This window comes from Mixophyes fleayi, chromosome 4 (genome assembly GCF_038048845.1).
Source record: "Mixophyes fleayi isolate aMixFle1 chromosome 4, aMixFle1.hap1, whole genome shotgun sequence".
In the NCBI taxonomy this organism is placed as follows: Eukaryota; Metazoa; Chordata; class Amphibia; order Anura; family Limnodynastidae; genus Mixophyes; species Mixophyes fleayi.
Window position 1 is genome coordinate 36,817,644 of NC_134405.1, and position 20,605 is coordinate 36,838,248.

The 20,605-nt window shown below is 39.2% G+C and overlaps 1 pseudogene; it reads right to left on the reverse strand.

Annotated features, from left to right (window-relative positions):
- The window catches only part of LOC142151193 (uncharacterized), a 227,882-nt pseudogene that overhangs the window by 38,085 nt on the left and 169,192 nt on the right, over nt 1-20,605 (reverse strand).

Genomic DNA, 20,605 nt, shown 5'->3' on the forward strand with positions numbered 1-20,605 from the left:
CTGGACTTGTAACAACTTCACATTTATATGAGAAAAAGATCTACACACTGATTCCTATCTTCTATCTGGTAGGAGTCCTAATATACTTTATCCAGAGAATCTGTTGTTTTTCATTTATATTTGTTCATCTACTCCTAAATATGTTTATGTTTTAAACAAGCTACACAAGGTGATCTTTTATCCTTCTTTATTACATGTTGCTGGAGATTGACACATGCTCTTAAGATCAAAGGGATTCAAAGAAAAGATCGATTACAGATATGATGATCAACTTCTATGTTCATGTGATGTAATATCATCAGCTGCTGCATGAACACACTGTATAACTCTATTACACTATTACTATTTATTTTTGCCTTTTTGAAGATATGATCAAAGATTTATCCAGACAATTATAACACAGTGACAGTAGCATTTCATACTGATCAGCTTTTCACTGCATGATTTTTCTGGCACTGTGGTGGGATCACGTTTTTTCATTATTTAAATAGCGGGATCTAGTATGTCGTAATGTGAAATGTAATAAAATATGCTTTATTAAATGTTATTTCTATTACTTTTAAATTATTGTTTCACAAACAACAACTTCAATTCTAAGGGTATTCATCAAAGAAGTCTTACGAACTATAACAACTACACATACAAGAAAGAGACTTTTATTTGTCTTTTTTTAGTGGACTTTAGATACTTAATACTTTGTATTGTGTAAGGACATTAGCGCTGTCACTCTCTTCATTTTTGCTGTAATGATAACAATGATGACCAGTGATTGGTTGCCAGATTGTCTGCTTCACATGAGCTGCTAAACACAATATTCATTAATAATGAAAAAAGATATTAGCTCTACAATCAGAACCAGAATCTACATATTTATCCATATCAGTTTTTATTTAATATCAAGTATTATAGAGACAGCTGTCAGTATTGTAAATGTTAATTACAGATTATATTTGAACATAGTCATTCAGACATTTGCAGGACAGTCCTACCTAATGTGGATCACTATGTGCTGTAACTCAAAACAACAAGATATCAACTAAAAGCAGCTTGATGTCATTAAATAAAAAAGTGTAATAACCTGATTGGCTGCTTTATGATACAGCAACTAGTGTATTACTTGCAAGATTTTACTGAATAGCACACAGCACTCAGATGGAGGTAAGACAGCAATAGAAAGGAATGAGGGAAAGAAAAATGAGATATAACAGATACCAATAGGAGAACTTAAAGTGTGTCGTCTGATGTTTTGAATGGTCAGACTTGAGGCTATAATACTAGCTAGATTCAGAGCATTTCAATGGTTTTCCCATGTATGAATTCTCTGATGTTATACAAGATCTGACTTGAGGCTAAAACCATTTCTACAATCGGATCATTACATGGTTTCTCCCCTTTGTGAATCTTTTGATGTGTTGCAAGAGTTGACTTCAGATTAAAACATTTGCTACATTCAGAGCACTTAAATGGTTTCTCTCCTGTGTGACTTCTCTGATGTCTTACAAGATATGACTTCTGGGTAAAACATTTGCTACATTCAGGGCAATTATATGGTCGCTCTCTTGTGTGAATCATGTGATGTACAATAAGTTCTGACTTTCGGGTGAAACACTTGCTACATTCAGTGCATTTATATGGTTTCTCTCCTGTGTGAATTCTCTGATGTCTTACAAAATTGGAATCCTGTGAAAAACACTTGCTACATTCTGAGCACTTAAATGGCTTCTCTCCTGTGTGAATCCTCTGATGTACAATAAGTTCCGACTTGAAGGTAAAGCATTTGCTACATTCAGAGCATTTAAATGGTTTCTCTCCTGTGTGAATCCTTTGATGATCAAGAAGATTTGAACTGCGGGAGAAACACTTGTCACATTGAGAGCATATAAATGGTTTATGTCCTGTATGAATCAGCTGATGACTTACAAGATTTGACTTCTGGGTAAAACATTTGCTACATTCAGAGCAGTTATATGGTCGTTCTCCTGTGTGAATCCGCTGATGAATAACAAGTTTAGACTTTGTTTTAAAACATTTGTTACATTCAGAACATGGAAAAGACTTCTCTCCTTTGAGACTCATCATGTGTTTGATTAGTAACAAGTTATTTGTAGAAGGATTCTCCTATTGAAAAATAGGAACAGTTTGTGTGAAAACCTAGTTAAAGAATTAGCATCTGTGGCCGATATGACTTGTTGGTTGTTGATGCTCAGAGAACAAGGTCCTTTTCCAAGAATCCTGCTCATCAATTCACCTGTCAAAAAAGGATGATATTATTTACATTATTATTTAATAATTATCTGGGTAAATCTACATTAACAGTAGTGGTATTATATTGTACAAGGAACATGAACTATATTTATATACACTAACAAAATATGTCTCAGTAATTGACCATTGCTTTCATTTTTGTGAGCAGTGTCACATTATTGGGACCTAGGCCAATTAATATTGCAGTTAAGAGAACTCTCCTCCCTCAGCAGATACAAATATTTATTAAAATAATGCACATAGTCATGATTGCACAAATCTAGTGCACATTTCCTGTATAATCGCACAGTACTGATAGAGAATATATAGATATATTACACACATGACCCACAGTACTGATAGAGAATATATAGATATATTACACACATGACCCACAGTACTGATGGAGATTATATAGATAAATTACACACATGTCATACTGAGTACTGATATAGAATATATGTACATATTACACACATGACCCACAGTACTGATATAGAATATATGGATATGTTACACACATGACCCACAGTACTGATAGAGAAAAGATAAGTATATAACACACACAACTCCACTATACTGATGGAGAATATATAAATATACATTACACACATGATTCAACAGTACTGATCGATTTTATATATATATATATATATTACACATGTGATTCAACTATACTTATAAATAAAAAATAAATAGATACTATACACATAATATCATATTACTGATGGAAAATACATAAATATATATCACACACATGATACTATATTATTGATGTAGAAAATATAAATAGATATTACACTCATGCTACTATAGTACTGATAGAGTACTCGGATAGAGTTCCTTTATATCCGTCATACATTTATTATTACATAGTCAATGGAAACTATTTCAGCCTAAATTTTAAGTCAATGGTCAACAACAATTGATTTAGATTATGTGGCAAGTATTTTTTTCCTGTATATACTGTGTGTTTATATATATATATATATATATATATATATATATATATATATATATATCACAAGAGTGTACCCTTATATTTATATTTATAATTATGTTAGGCTTCAATAATAGCTATATAAATATTGTTAAGACTAGAACACTTCAAACATATATAAGAGACAAAATCTGCAACATAATATCTTGACACAATTTTGTATGTATCAGTATATTCTTATACTAAATAGAGATACCTTATTCTGTCGATTTCTCCGTTAATCTCTTTCCCTCCTGATCATTCTTACTGTTCCATCCATTCAGCTCTCCAACCATCAACTCATTCAGCAACTAACACTAGTCTAATACTACCTATTTATAGTCATTCCTCTTCCATAGTTTCTGGGATGGACAAATGTATTCTCAGACCGTTTATATAGAGGTGAAATTTAAATGCATTCTTTCATCAGAGCAGCTTCAGCTTCCCATGTATACCCCATTGACTTGTAAATGAAGTATAAACATGAGTAAGGTCTCTTACTACAAAGGAGAATTCTAATTAGTTCTTTGCAGGTGGTAAAATCTTGCATTTTAATTAGAACATATAATCTGACATCCTGTTTAGTCAACAAATAGACCTTTTGTTTAAGATTCTCCTATTGTCAGACAGAGAAAATGTAAAGTTAATCTTAGAGTCGTTTAAATGATACCACAGTACTGATAGTAGAGAATATATAGATATATATTACACATAAGATCCCAGACTACTGATAGGAAATAAAGATTTATGTTGTTACCCACATTTATATTATTAAACAGTAAATATATTGTAAGTATAAGTATATTATAAGGGCACTATTGTGCTCTTACATTAATGCTAACTTGCAGTCTGCCATGTGATCACAGTTTTTTCATTTCTTCGTTGGAGTATAACTCATTGTACAGGACATTTTAAGGATATAGGTTTCTTTATCTGTGCTCCTTATGAGTGTTATAGGATAAATTGAGCTGCCTTATATAGATAGATCGAGGAGACCCCTAACTCATTGTACAGGACATTTTAAGACTAATTTAGAATATTAGTGTTAAAGTGGATCACATACATACATAAGATTGTCTTTCTGTGTCTGGACCTTGTTATTAATAAATAGTAAAGTGATATATAACATTTAAAATAGAATTTTCTTGCAGTATAGTACAATGATAATTAAATACAAACATATGTTGCCTCCTATTTAGACTGCTTCTGCCAAGGACCAACTGCAAAGAACAACCAAGTAATGCAATTAAAACAGAGCAATTTCATATAATATAGTATCCTCAACACATATATAGTCAGTGGGAGCAACAAAGATGTAATCAGCCAATCAAAAGAGATTAATTATGAACAGTTCATATCTTGTACCCCGAGATGAGCACCCACAAGTTATACGTGTCCTGACCGGTGCAGTAATAGATGTATATATTCCCTACAAAGCCCACGTTTTGTGTCCATCTCTACATGAATCCTTCAGTGTCTAATTCTAGACTTCCGTCCTTCTCCTGGATGTACATGTATGTCCCTTATTTGTGTGTAATTCTCAATATCTGTTCTTTATCTGTATATATAGAAAACTACACATTAATACTTCTTTCCTTGTGTATCAAGTCTTTGAATGTTTTAATTCTGCTTAAGCTAAGATCTGGTTACATGTGGTATTTCAGATACAATCATGTTGAAATCCTGTCCTCAGGGAGCCCTAACAGAGCGTATCTTCCAGGTCACAGAGGAAATAATTATTACTACCTGTGAATCTATTACATGTGTCAGTCAGTAATACATACACCTGTGCTCCATCAAGGAGATGGGAAACTGTTAGGGTACCCTGAGGACTGGATTTGGAACCTGGGTTATATGCAGAGTGTTACAGATGAGATAACACATTTATTTGCATAATAGACCTTTTGAGCCTCATGTAGTGTTGGACGCATTTGCAGAAAAAAACACACATGAAAAATTGTATTTACCTTCACATGTACAGTCTGATGCAGCTCAAGATATGTCCAGCTCTGCAACACCAGAATATGCACCAGGTTTACATCAGGACTCGGAGTAAAAAGTGTGTATACTTAAGCACCACAATACGGCAGAGAAAACGTAAGGGTACTATAGAGATATGACTTGTCTATAGGAAATTGTGAAATTTCCATTACCCTATTTGTACACAATATAATATGGTAATTTACATAAGAGAGACTAGTGACTGGAAAATGTTATGTGAATATTACATTTATCATGTAAAATATAATTAAATACAGACATAAATACAAAATCTAAGTAAAAATTAAATTCAATTAAATACAGAAAGCTTTTGGTTTCCTCTTCAAGAATCAAATGGGAAGGTTTTTTCATTCCATCGTCCAAATGGAAATATTAAGTAATGTGAATAGACTGCTGCAAATTCATAGGAGTTAGCAGTCACATTAATTAAGTATTATCAGTATGGAATGGGTCCAGATGCTGCTAATGTTGTCATTATCATCTTTGCATATTTTGCAGCAGCCCTTCAGCACCTCCAAGAAACAGGCCTCCTGATAGACATATATTTGTCTGTGTCCAGGTCTAACTATTAGTCACGTGTCATGCAGCCAGGCGGTAGAGCTGTAAGGGGCCCTCACAGACTAGGGGGGCCTGTACAGAATTCTCAATCTGTCCTGGAAAACCTGGTATGTCCAGGCCCCGCAGTTTGACCACCGTGACTGTCATCCCTCCACGACGCAGTGGCTCCCAGTCACTGATAATGTGGGATCACGTGACACAGTTATATCTTTACTGCACACATGTACTGTGAGAAGGGGGGTATATGTTGTGTATTGGGAGAGGAGGAAATCTATTTTGAAGAGGGAGGAGAGAATGTATTATGAAGAGGGGAGTATGTAATGTGAACAGGGAGGAATGTAATGTGAAGAGGGTATAATCTATTGAGAAGAAAGGGGGCATGTATTGTGCAGAGGGAAAGGGGCATGTATTGTAAACAGTGGGGTGATGTATTGTGAAGAGGGGACCAATGTATTGTGAAGGGAGCATGCAGTGTGCAGAGAGGGGCATGTATTACTCAGAAGTAGGGGGCATGTACTGTGAAGAGGAGGTGATGTACTGTGCAGAGGGGGCCAATGTATTGTCCAGAGTGGGGGCCCTGTCAGATTACTTTATACTAGTCCTCAGTGTTTCTGATGGCAGCCCTTTATGCAGTGGACATCCCAGTATATTCACCGGCATCCAGCACTCTGCGATCACATGGTCACTTACATGCTTGGCCCCGTTGCCGCTCCTATCGAGCGGGTTATTTAAACATACTTTATGCATCTCACAGCTGTCAGTGCATTTCTCTAAGTTTCTGTTTAGTATCCTCGCTCCCTGTTGGTTTAGTACTTTTTCCTAGTGCCTTATTGATCTCATGTGCTGAATTTGTCTCCTACTGCCTGAATTGTTTCCTATCAGTACCCCTGAGCCTACTGCTCCATTGTGTGTGGGACTCTCTGTTCCCTAGAACATTTCCCTTATTACCAGCTCCTGGAATACTTTACCCTGGATCCCAACACCAGTTCTACTTTCGGTATTTGGTGTGACATCCCTGTACCAGCTTACCCCGCTGTGTAGTAACTATGTTTAGGGCCCATCCTGTCAGCCGTGATCTGTGTGGCATTTGTAGCTAAGTCCATAATCCCTTGCGGGGTCCCTGGTTTATGGATCCAAACTTCCATAGTGATCCTGATATAGCATTTACAAAAATATGCTGTACTTGTACTTGACCTACTCTTGATCATTCCTACTCTGCACTGTTCTAAGTGTAAGATGTGACCAAATACTTTTAGGGCACATGTGCAGCATGGAAATGTAAATTTGACATAAATGAGCTACTTTGCCTATTTTGTACAATTAATCACTAAACGTTTTGCCTTTAGAGGTGACAGGATTATTTTAAAAATTGTATTTCTCCACATATATTAATTTTCCTTTGCTCACCTCACTTACTAAACATTTGCAGGCAATTATAAAGTATACAGGAGATATTCAGTAAGGCAGAATAACATTAGGTACCTACAGGTATATTATGTTATCCAGTGAAGTGGAATCTGCACATCTAGTTTAAAACATTTAGATTTTTTTGTCCAGTAATGAAACTTTTGCACTGCATGGGATTATAGAATTGTCAAATCCACTGCACAAAGGAATGACAAAATTGACACATTGGCTCACACACTAGGACATTGTAGATCCTCTTCTATAGACTTCTTATCATTTCCAAGCAACTCACTTTGGCATCTCCCTGGTGTGTTTTTTCAGCTAGAGTTTGCACATGATTTTCTCCCATGGGTGTCACTCTGTTCATTTACACGTGTGCATGTGCAGTAGACACATGAGAATATCACTTTAATGAGAGGAAGACAGTTATCACATTGTCCTAAGATTCTGAAGCTTATATATATATTTTACTGTTTCGATGTACACCGGATAATTTGGAGACGGACGTATGAAGGAATTGAAAGAAAGATTTTTATTTTCAGCTGGACATACTGGGCATGATTAATCTTCAGAAGTAAAACCCTTTACATGTCGTATCTTGTGTGAAATAGCTTTGCACATGCTCAGAAATGGACCTTATGCGTCTTTCATATTTTCACGTTTGTCCAACACTTCTGCTGATAGCTCCTCCACCAGCTCCTCCTTAGTGGGCGTGCACACTTACATTTATATCCTACTTGCTCTGTTATATAAATGTACAACATAAGTACATGAAAATACAGTGCTGGTTTCATGACGAATCAATAGTAAACACAAACAAGCAATTATCTTTTACATGGCAGGCTCATTATAACAATAAAACCTACCTTGTGTATAGTTCTGCAGGGAGTGAACCGCACGTAAACTATACATAAAGCAATACATGGCCATGATGCTATTTACTCTTCCTGGAGGTTTGTGTGTGTGTTTGTGTGAGTGAGGTTCAGCCCATTATTTAAATTTGGTTCCCATATTGCAGCAGGGAAGGTAGATATCTGTAGAGTGTGTACGGAGACACAATTCTTCTAGCAGCTGGTTATGAGATTTGCAGATATCAGACCTCCTGGTAAATCATGTCGGTGTGTACGCAGGAACCATCGGGATTTTCAGTCGACATTGCAGAAATCATATCTGAAGTAAGATTGATTATTTGTAAACCCATCTTTAAAAGTTCCTCTCTCAGACATGCTGCATGATGACATATAAAGTTTCTCCATTAAGAGTTACACCTCTTCATTACACAATGTACTATATATTATTATTATAAGTGAATAATAACCAGGCTTGCATTTTTTATAGCTATTGAAACATAAAAAAATATATTTTCTACTGTAACTATTTTTGCTCTTTATATGATTTTACTTTAATTAAGCTTTTTAGGAACTAGTATATACGTCAGTAATGAGATAATCATATCACTGCTATAAAATCTCCTCCAAGCAGGACCTATGAGTAACAGGTTTCTTGGTAAGATGGGAGTTGACAACACTGATTATATTTTGATAAGTATTGTTACGGTACCATCCTGTAAAAACATATTAATAACACATTTTGCAATTACCATTCACCCTTTAAAGTTTTATTTACATTTACAGCACCACACTTTTTAATACTTTTTACCCTTGTCCATCATTGGTATTTTATTTTAATATTAATGCAGATTTAGAACTTTAATGTGTCCATCTTTGGGGGGTTACAGTATCCAATCATTCATTACGAACTTTAAGGAAATATTATACTTCAGTTTTGGGTTTATAGGTACAGAAAGTGTCTCTTATTGAGAGTGGGGTTTTCTTAAACAAATTGTCCTATATTTTATCCTAATAACAAATTGGATATAATCCTTTTTTAATTTGAACCACAATAATATGAGTGTCCAGTGAAGGATAAACCCTGTTTCTTTTCTGTGTGTGTGTAATTTTTATATTATCCAGGCAGGTAAACATTATACCTAGAGATAGAGACAGATCTGTGTTATGTGTGTGTGTATATCTATGTGTCCCATTATGTGTGTGAGACATGGGAGAGTTGAGGAACACAAAGTGGTTATTTTCCATCACTACATCTTTGTATTTAATTTTATTAAAGCAAAAATAGTATGATAAAGCATGTAAAAAAATTAGGATTAAATTAAACCTATTAAATTCCGTAAAGCTTCAGTGCCTAAGTGACCAGTCCGGTACATTCTCCATATCACAACTTCAACATTTAAAAATTTCCAGCTTGACCACAATAGATATAATAATATATACATAGTTTGTTTTTAACAGAGAACATTTTAATCACATTTACTGCTGTTATTTAGTGCAGGTCTTTATGTACACACTGTCTGCCTACACAATAGGTGGATCCTAAACAACAGGTCCATTTGTTGACATAACAGGATGTCAAATACTATGATCTAATTTGAATGGAAGATTTTACCACTTACCAAAGTCTAATTAGAATTTTCCTTTGTAGTAAATTACTTTAGTAATGTTTATACCTTATGTACAACTGAAGGAGGTATACATGAGGAGCTGCCCTGATGGAGACAATTACATATTTATTAGACTTAATTTAAATTTCACCTGGAAACAAACACTCTGTCCCCCTCTTCATCAGCATCACACTCTGTCCCCCTCTTCATTAGCATCTCACTCTGCCCCAATCCCCTTCAGCGACATCTCACTCTGTCCCTCCCCCCCCTTCAGCAGAATCTAACTCTGCCCCCCCCCCCTTCAGCAGCATCTCTCTCTGTCCCTCCCTTCAGCAGCATCTCTCTCTGTCCCCCCATTCAGCAGCATGTTTCACTGTCACCCCCCTTCAGCAGCATCTCTCTCTGTCTCCCTTCACTCTCTGTTCCTTTAATTACCTTCTATTCTCATTTTCTGCTGTCTTCTTTCCTGATGTCCTCTGCTGCTGCTCCTCGCCGACACTGTCGGATGTGATGACATCACGCCTGGCAGTCAGTGAGAACAGTGAGTAGGAGGATCCTGCGCTGGATTGGAAAGTTCTTTTTTTTTTTTCTTCTTTTACAAGGGCGGCCGCAGCACCCCTGTGACAGCGCCACGGCATCCCAGGGAGCTGCGGCGCACACTTTGGGAACCGCTGCGTTTACCTGTCTCACAAATTATCTCCTGCACCTGGGTGTTCCCTACTTATACCTACCTCTCTCTCTATGAATGTTCATTGTTGTTTTGTTGCCTTTCCTATGGGTTTGTTCTCCTGCTACTCCTGTACCCTGGGACCTTTACATTTTCTGCTAATAGCACTTATCTTTTCCTCCACTTACTTTGCTACCTGTATCTGCAGTATTCCTTGCTACCAGAATTCAGCCTTATCAGAAATATGTGTGCAGTTTCTACTGTATTGATTCATACTTTTTATCTGTATTTTCTATGCAATAAACACCTTATGCTTCATCACATCCTGGACTCCTTAGCTGAGATTTACTTTGAAGCGTGACATTATGCAAGTGGTATTACAATCTTGCTGGGTTCAAATAACTAGGTTTAATGCGAGATGACATAAATACGATGATGTGCAAGAGGCAATTAGGAGTTCTCCACTCAAGGTGGGCGATGGCAGAATTTTTCATATCAGAAAAGCTCAGGTTTTCTATATGAAAAAGAACAATGGATGAAATATGAACAGGATGTCCACTATCTGGAGCCACACCTGAAAGCAGTTATCCACGAAAGGAAAGAACAGGCAGAATGGCAGAAGAAATGAGCTGGTGATTTGTTATATAGAGATGCTGTTTTATTTATCAATAACAGACCAATGTACTAAACCCATAATCTTGAACCACCACTTTGGAGTTACATACCAGTCACTATAGAGTTGACCAACAAATAATTGTTTCAAATAATTAAAAGACAACAACACATTTACTGTAGTTGAAGTCAGTAACTTGGGATGTGGTAGGGCAATTTCACAAAAATGGAGGAAAATCCAGACAGTGACTTTTAAATCTATAGCCTGTTAATTCTTTTCTTATTCCCTGAAAATTAACATCTGAGCAGACATAATTTTAAATGGGAGGTACTGTACTACTTCTTGAAAAACATTGTCACTGCAAGTCCATTGATAAACATACTTGGTTTCACAAGAATCTTACTTGAGAACACAAGTTAGTATTATCCATAAAAAGAAGTGTCTGTACCTAGTTATAATGTTATAGGCAGTGATATATAATGTCCCTACATTCATTTGAGAAATGCAGGCAGGCTGATGGTTGCCAGCTTTGACTAGGCTGATCATGTGACTGGCTTACATCATAAGGAGGTTCTGTGATGTCACACTGCTGGGGTATAAGTGTTAGTGATTGGCACAGAACAGTCAGTTATCAGCTGCCTGTAAGCAGGTGTGCACTGTATATACTGTCTCCTTATTTCATTATCAGTTAGATTTGACTCTGCAAGGTCTAAGGTAAGCTTATTTTTTAGTAACTCATTTTTTTAACATTAGAAAATATTGTTATGTAGAGCTTAATCAGTTCCATTAAATATTGTGACATTTTCCATGTTACTGATTTTACTATGTATTTGATTAAACCTTAATATTTTTATTATTATGATGATTTGCATAACCTTATAGAATGCAATACATTTTTTTTAAGGATAAATCTATTATTAATCTTTCACTAAGGGGCTCAGGCAAAGATCACATTGAACATCCTCCATTCCCATTTGTAGCTTTCAACTATATCACAAAAGTAAATACCTGATTTTGCCATGACAGTCCCAATTTTAGTGTCTGATAGGGGTATTGTCTTCCTAAACATGGCCATGGCTTGGGTGGCACTGGACACGGTTTGGGTGAATCTATGATGTGACTTTTATTGACTTGAATTTCCAGCTGTCAGTAATGAAAGTAGAGTGTATTAAATGTACTCGAGAGAGCAGAGCTTATCGAAAAATAGTGTTTTCTTTATATTTCCTCTGATGCTGATAACACTGTGATAAGATACATTATTTTTACGTTTGATAAGACTCGGGTTCTTTATTAGACTCTAATCGAGATTGTAAGCTCCAATAGGGCAGGGACTGATGTGAATGATTAAATATTTCTGCATAATATGGTGGCACTATATATATATATATATATATATATATATATATATATATATATATATATATATATATATATATATAAACTCTAGTATGTGAATTAAGAAGAAAATTCAGAGTTTAAGATTAGCATTGGACTAGAGTGTAGAATTAAAGATTCTGGTAGGCTCAGATTTAGGTTTTGGGTATTGCTAAAACTATGCAGTATATTTACTAAACTGCAGGTTTAAAAAAGTGGAGATGTTGCCTATAGCAACCAATCAGATTCTAGTTATTTATTTAGTACATTCTTCAAAATGACAGCTAGAATCTGATTGGTTGCCATAGGCCACATAAACAAACAGTTGGCCCGATGTCACAGCAGTGTGTACCCTGCAAGGATGAACGATCATTGTTCCAAAGCCCGTTTTATCGTTGAAGGAGATTTTTAAACTGAGAAAAAAAAACGCGTTCAACGATGGAACAATGTCGATCCAATTCTGAAGTGTGTATGCACTCAGGACAATCAGTGCCGTACAGCTGCTATCATAGCAATGACCTTGTTATGTAGTTTGGCTGTCTGTTGCTGAAAGAAGATTATGTTGCATGCAAAAATTCTAAAATGAATATGCAGGGCTTAGTATTGTATCTAAAAGAAAGCGTGGAATCTTAGCCGTTTTTCTAAATATGTCAAAATAACACCAAGTTAACCCTTTAGTAGGATTGGAGGAATACACTAAATATGCCCATCGATAATATTGAAAAAAAAATTGAAATGATGGTAACATATGCTATACGTAACACATATATAAACGGTTATAGAAAATGGCTCCATTACTAATGCCTTTGTTAATTGAAAATTTCTTATTAAAAAAATAAATAAAAAAAATGTAAGTATTAATTAACTATTATTATTAACTACCTAGCAGTATAAATATTGCTAGATATTAAACTATTAACAATTTTATAGAAATAAAAATCCTTAACTATCTGCTAGATATAAATTTTTAGATAAAAATATAGATATACAAAACCAAACAGTTGTCTCAGTCTCAGCTCTTTAATGTTTTCTCTCAGGTCAATTGAATGAGAAATGAAACTAATGTTTTTAATTTTAATCCAGTGGACTATACCATTTGCTTTTTTCTAAAGGGGGTGTATTTAAATATCATTTTACAAACTTTTTTATTTTCATGGGATTAAAGTTATTTTTAATACACAATTATCAGTTGAGAGAAGTTTAATGAGTATAATATTAACAAAAAAGACCCATATTAAAATAAGTTTGGAAACTAAAAGGAATCATTAACGCTTTTAAAAGACCTTCAATGGTGCGATCGAAAAAATGACTAAACGCGATTTTATTGTACATGCGTTAAAGCGATAATTTACAATTGAATAGCCTGCCTGCACTTGTTCTATGGGCTTGGTAAGAATTTGCGTCACATGTTTATTTCCGATTTAAACGCGTAAAATAAGGGGAATTGAATTGTGTGCACTCTATGCTAACGCGAAAACGCGTTAAATAGTAGCGGAATCGCGAAATCAAGGCTAATTGAATACCCCCCCCCCTGGAGTTACCAGCCCAAGTGTACCAGCACAGGAGTACACTAGCAGTGACAGTTACCCAGAAGGAACGTGGTTCTGAGCACGATAAAGGAGTTCAGTGGTGGCAGCAGGCCCCTCCCACTGCGGCAGGAGGGGCGTATTCGAAATAACGAAAGGGAAATGTGGCAAAGTAAGCCCAGCCGGTTCCCAGCAACAACAGACAGGGTGGCATAGGCGGTACATCCTGTCACAGTTGTGAATTACATTCTCTATCTAACCATTGTAAAATTGAACAACAATGTAATACGCAATCCATTATAGATTTTGTGGTATATATTTTGTTGCGGGAGATTGGTGACGTTAGGACAAAAAAGATCATTTAGCTGAAGTTTAAATGAAATTGATTTATTTATTTGACGCTCTCAGCTTCATTGAATTGAATCTAGATTTGAAGATCAAATGGTTTTTGTAATCTTCCCAATAATGTACTATTTACAGTTCATGTCCCAAAATACAGCTGGTAATTTACAGTATACAATTATCTTCTGATTTAAGATGTACATGTCTAAATGTTTTTGGGATACTTTACATGTTTATATAGATAGGTTCTGCACATTATATCATAGGCACCTATTTATTCATTGTTTTCTTTTCCTACATGATGTAAGTAACAATCAGAATTAATGTGCTCCGTTCTTACTTTTGCTAATTTATGTTTGTAATGCAATGTTGGATGTGAGCCCAATTGAATAACACCAGTACTATAAGCTGGGCCCAGATTTACGTTATATCTGCCTTTGTCAAACCAAAGATATAAAGAACAACATTCTAAGGGGGAATTCAGTAATATCAGTAATAGTGCGCAGGCCGTGTTGCTTTCGGCAGTCACGCGGCCTGTGCACTATTAATGATATTACAGTAATAGTGCGTATTATTACAGTTAATACAGTAATCTTTTACGCTGGTTTTTGGTAGCAGCTCATGGAGCCACGAGCAGAATTCAGGCTTAAAATGACCGTATTAAGGGTAATAGGTTTAACGCTGCATTGAGCGCGTCCAAATTAAATTCCCCCCTAATTGTGCTTTTATTGCAGATCGCAGTCTGTGCAACATTAACATGCATGGTTGTTTCTTTTCATCATGTGTTTTATTTATCAAAAAACATGTTTTACAACTTATCTTAATCATGTATTTTTTTTAACTTCTTTCTCATGGCCTGCAAATTATATCTTTCCTTGGGACCATAGTGGTGAAAATATCAGATTGGCTGTTATTCCCCACATTGCAACTGCTCATTTCGTCATCATTTATTTATATAGCGCCACTAATTCCGCAGCGCTGTACAGAGAACCCATTCACATCAGTCCCTGCCCCATTGGAGCTTACAGTCTAAATTCCCTAATATAGACACACACTCACACACAGACAGAGAGGGAGAGACTAGTGTAAATTTTTGATAGCAGCCAATTAAGCTACCTGCATGTTTTTGGAGTGTGGGAGGAAACCGGAGCACCCGGAGGAAACCCACGCAAACACAGGGAGAACATACAAACTCCACACAGATAAGGCCATGGTCGGGAATTGAACTCATGACCCCAGTGCTGTGAGGCAGAAGTGCTAACCACTACGCCACTGTGCTGCCCCACAGTCACAGTCACTATTAAGAATTACAATCATGGCCACAAGTTTTGAGAATTAAGTATTGGTTTTCACAAAGTTTGCTGCGTCAGTGTTTTTAGACCTTTGTCAGATGTTGCTATGGTATACTGAAGTAAAATTACAAGCATTTCATAAGTGTTAAAGGCTTTAATTGACAATTACATTAAGTTTATGCAAAGAGTCAATATAAGCAGTGTTGATCGTCTTTTTAAAGACCTCTGCAACTTGCCCTGGCATGCTGTCAATCAACTTCTGGGCCACATACTGACTGATGGCCGCCCACTCTTGCCTAATCAACGTGTGGAGTTTATCAGAATTTGTGGGTTTTTGTTTGTCCACCCGCTTCTTGAGGATTGACCACAAATTCTCAATAGGATTAAGGTCTGGGGAATTTCCTGGCCATGGATCCACTATTTTGATGTTTTGATCCCCGAGCCACTTGGTTATCACTTTTGCCTTATGGCAAGGTGCCATCATGATGGAAAAAGCATTGTTCGTCATCAAACTGTTCTTGGATGGTTGGGAGAAGTTGCTCTTGGAGGATGTTTTGGTACCATTCTTTATTCATGGCTGTGTTTTTAGGAAAAATTGTGAGTGAGCCCACTCCCTTAGCTGAGAAGCAACCCCACACATGAATGGTCTCAGGATGCTTTACTGTTGGCATGACACAGGACTGATGGTAGCGTTTTCCCATATGCCCCAAAGAATCTGAAAGGGGATTCATCAGAGAAAATATCTTTACCCTAGTCCCTTTACCTTTTGCAGACTATCAGTCTGTCCCTGATATTTTTCCAGGAAAAAAGTGGCTTCTCTGCTGGACTTCTTGATACCAGGCCATCCTCCAAAAGTCTTCAACTCACTGTGAGTGCAGATGCACTCACACCTGCCTGCTGACATTCCAGAGAAAGCTCTGCACTGGTGGTGCCCCAATCCCACAGCTGAATCAACTTTAAGAGACGGTCCTGACGCTTGCTGGAAATTTTTGGGCGCCCTGAAGCCTTCTTCACAACTATTGAACCTCTCTCCTTGGAGTTCTTGATGATCTGATAAATGGTTGATTTAGGTGCAATCTTACTAGCAGCAATATCCTTGCCTGTGAAGCCCTTTTTGTGCAAAGCAATGATGACTGAACGTGTTTCCTTACAGGTAACCTGTTATGACTCGCCGGGCTCTTAGAGATAGGTAGGTAGTTAGGTAGACATTAGATAGCCATTGAGTGTTTAGATAGGTAGTTAGTTTAGTTCTTAGATAGATTAGTTTAGGTAGATCAAATAGATTAGCTAGATAGATTAGGTAGGTATTAGATAGGGTCAGTTAGGTCTGTTCTCTGTCAGAATCTGCCCTCAATTCATGCTGTCATTACTATATTATCCCTCACCTGGCCAGTTTGTTTCTCCTAGATCACTCACCTGGCTTCCTCATTATCACCTGCAGCCTATTGGTTCTGCTCTCCTAAAACAGCCGGCTAATCCTCTGCAGGATTGCCGGTAATACGTCTACCTTAGTGTTCCTGCTCCCTTGTGTTTTCCCTGTTAGCTGTTCCTGTTGTTTCCTGCCGGCTTGTGGTATCCCTGTGTACCAGACCGTTTCCATTCCTGACTACTCTTCATTGGATTTCCCTGTGTACCAACTCGGCTCTGCTTTGACTCTTCTCCTGTGTTGATATCCCGTGTACCAGACCTGATTCTGTTCCTGACGATTCTACAATCTAATCACCAGTTCCAGTCAGTTATCTCCTGGACCCCTGTAAAGTTGTGCTCCCAGGCATGACTCCGGCGTGATCTGCAGCTCCGATTTCAACAATCTACCTTTGGCTCCGGACTTAACCTTGCCACAGGTACTATTGACTGTTTACATATATCACTGTGTGCCTATAATTGTAGTTACCCCTGGTAACCACCTAGGAACGGTTTTCCTCCAATCTCCGGACTCTCACCGGTATTGTGGGTTGTAGTTACGTTCAGTTCCTTCATCTTTACCTATCTCTGCAAGTTCTGTTCCTTTCCGGACAAGCACAGAAGCTGCTGTGTATCAGGGGACCTCTCCATCAACTGTTCCTGTATTTATTCCAGTGGCCACGAGTGATATATCAGTCTTGACACCATCCACTGTGTCTCTCCTGACTCCCTCCTGCTCTACGGCCTCTGTAACTCTAGTCCTGGGTTCTCCCCAGCCAGTGCACATCTCACGACCCCCTGTCTGCAGCCAAGCCTGTCCCCACCACTAGGGGCAACAGTGAACACCAGACGTTCGGAGCAGACTCTGGGTTTTGCTGTACTGGCTGAGGGGTTTCCTAACATAACCATGTTTAACAGAGGAAGAACAATGATTTCAAGCACTGCTCTCCTTTTAAAGCTTCCAGTCTGTTATTCTAATTCAATCATCATGACAGAGTGATCTCCCGCCTTGTCTTCGTCAACACTCTCACTTGTGTTAACGAGAAAATCCCTGACGTGATGTCAGCTGGTCCTTTTGTGACAGGGCTGAAATGCTGTGAAAATGTTTTGGGGAAAAAGTTTATTGTCATGGCAAAGAGGGAATTTGAAATTAATTGCAATTTATCTGATCACTCTTCATGACATTCTGGAGTATATGCAAATTGCCATCATAAAAACTGAGGCAGCAGACTTTGTGAAAAATAATTAGTGTCATTCTCAATACTTTTGGCCATGACTGTACAGTTGCACTTAAGTGGAGTTACAAGAAAATGATTCAGCATTAAATTCTTGCACTGTTGTAACCAAAGACTGTGCACTGTATCCATGTATGATGTCACAACTGTGAGTTACACCCCTTATGCAATCAATTATTTGAATTGATGTGATTGTATGACCCCCATCACTAACCATGTGACCATACGACCCGATGACCGTATGACCCTATCCCTAACCGTGTGACTGTATGACCCCATCCCTAACCATGTGACTCAGTGACCGTGCGACCTGATCACCGTATGACCCCATCCCTAACCGTGTGACCCAATAACCGTATGACTCCATCCCTAACCATGTGACCCAGTGACACTAGGACCCCATCCCTAACCGTGTGACCCGGTGACTGTATGACCCCATCCCTAACCATGTGACCCGGTGACTGTATGACCCCATCCATAACCGTGTGACCCGGTGACTGTATGACCCCATCACTAACCATGTGACCCGGTGACTGTATGACCCCATCCCTAACCATGTGACCCAGTGACTGTATGACCCCATCCATAACCGTGTGACCCGGTGACTGTATGACCCCATCCCTAACCGTGTGACCCGGTGACTGTATGACCCCATCCCTAACCATGTGACCCAGTGACTGTATGACCCCATCCATAACCGTGTGACCCGGTGACTGTATGACCCCATCCCTAACCATGTGACTGTATGACCCCATCCCTAACCATGTGACCCGGTGACTGTATGACCCCATCCCTAACCATGTGACCCGGTGACTGTATGACCCCATCCCTAACCATGTGACCCGGTGACTGTATGACCCCATCCCTAACCATGTGACTGTATGACCCCATCCCTAACCATGTGACTGTATGACCCCCATCCCTAACCATGTGACCCGGTGACTGTATGACCCCATCCCTAACCGTGTGACCCGGTGATTGTATGACCCCATCCCTAACCATGTGACCCGGTGACTGTATGACCCCATCCCTAACCGTGTGACCTGGTGACTGTATGACCCCATCCCTAACCGTGTGACCCGGTGACTGTATTACCCCATCCCTAACCGTGTGACCCGGTGACTGTATGACCACATCCCTAACCGTGTGACCCGGTGACTGTATGACCCCATCCCTAACCGTGTGACTCGGTGACTGTATGACCCCATCCCTAACCGTGTGACCCGGTGACTGTATGACCCCATCCCTAACCGTGTGACCCGGTGACTGTATGACCCCATCCCTAACCGTGTGACCCGGTGATTGTATGACCCCATACCTAACCGTGTGACCCGGTGACTGTATGACCCCATCCCTAACCGTGTGACCCGGTGACTGTATGACCCCATCCCTAACCGTGTGACCCGGTGACTGTATGACCCCATCCCTAACCGTGTGACCCGGTGACTGTATGACCCCATCCCTAACCGTGTGACCCGGTGACTGTATGACCCCATCCCTAACCGTGTGACCCGGTAACTGTATGACCCCATCCCTAACCATGTGACCCGGTGACTGTGTGACCCCATCCCTAACCATGTGACCCGGTGACTGTGTGACCCCATCCCTAACCATGTGACCCGGTGACTGTATGACCCCATCCCTAACCATGTGACCCGGTGACTGTATGACCCCACCCCTAACCATGTGACCCAGTGACTGTATGACCACATCCCTAACCATATGACCCGGTGACTGTATGACCCCATCCCTAACCGTGTGACCCGGTGACTGTATGACCCCATCCCTAACCGTGTGACCCGGTGACTGTATGACCCCATCCCTAACCATGTGACCCGGTGACTGTATGACCCCATCCCTAACCATGTGACCCGGTGACTGTATGACCCCACCCCTAACCATGTGACCCAGTGACTGTATGACCACATCCCTAACCATATGACCCGGTGACTGTATGACCCCATCCCTAACCGTGTGACCCGGTGACTGTATGAACCCATCCCTAACCGTGTGACCCGGTGACTGTATGACCCCATCCCTAACCATGTGACCCGGTGACTGTATGACCCCATCCCTAACCATGTGACCCGGTGACTGTATGACCCCATCCCTAACCATGTGACCCGGTGACTGTATGACCCCATCCCTAACCATGTGACCCGGTGACTGTATGACCCCCATCCCTAACCATGTGACCCGGTGACTGTATGGCCCCATCCCTAACCATGTGACCCGGTGACTGTATGACCCCATCCCTAACCGTGTGACCCGGTGACTGTATGACCTCATCCCTAACCATGTGACCCGGTGACTGTATGACCCCATCCCTAACCACGTGACCCGGTGACTGTATGACCCCATCCCTAACCGCGTGACCCGGTGACTGTATGACCCCCCATCCCTAACCATGTGACCCGGTGACTGTATGATCCCATCCCTAACCATGTGACCCGGTGACTGTATGACCCCACCCCTAACCATGTGACCCGGTGACTGTATGACCCC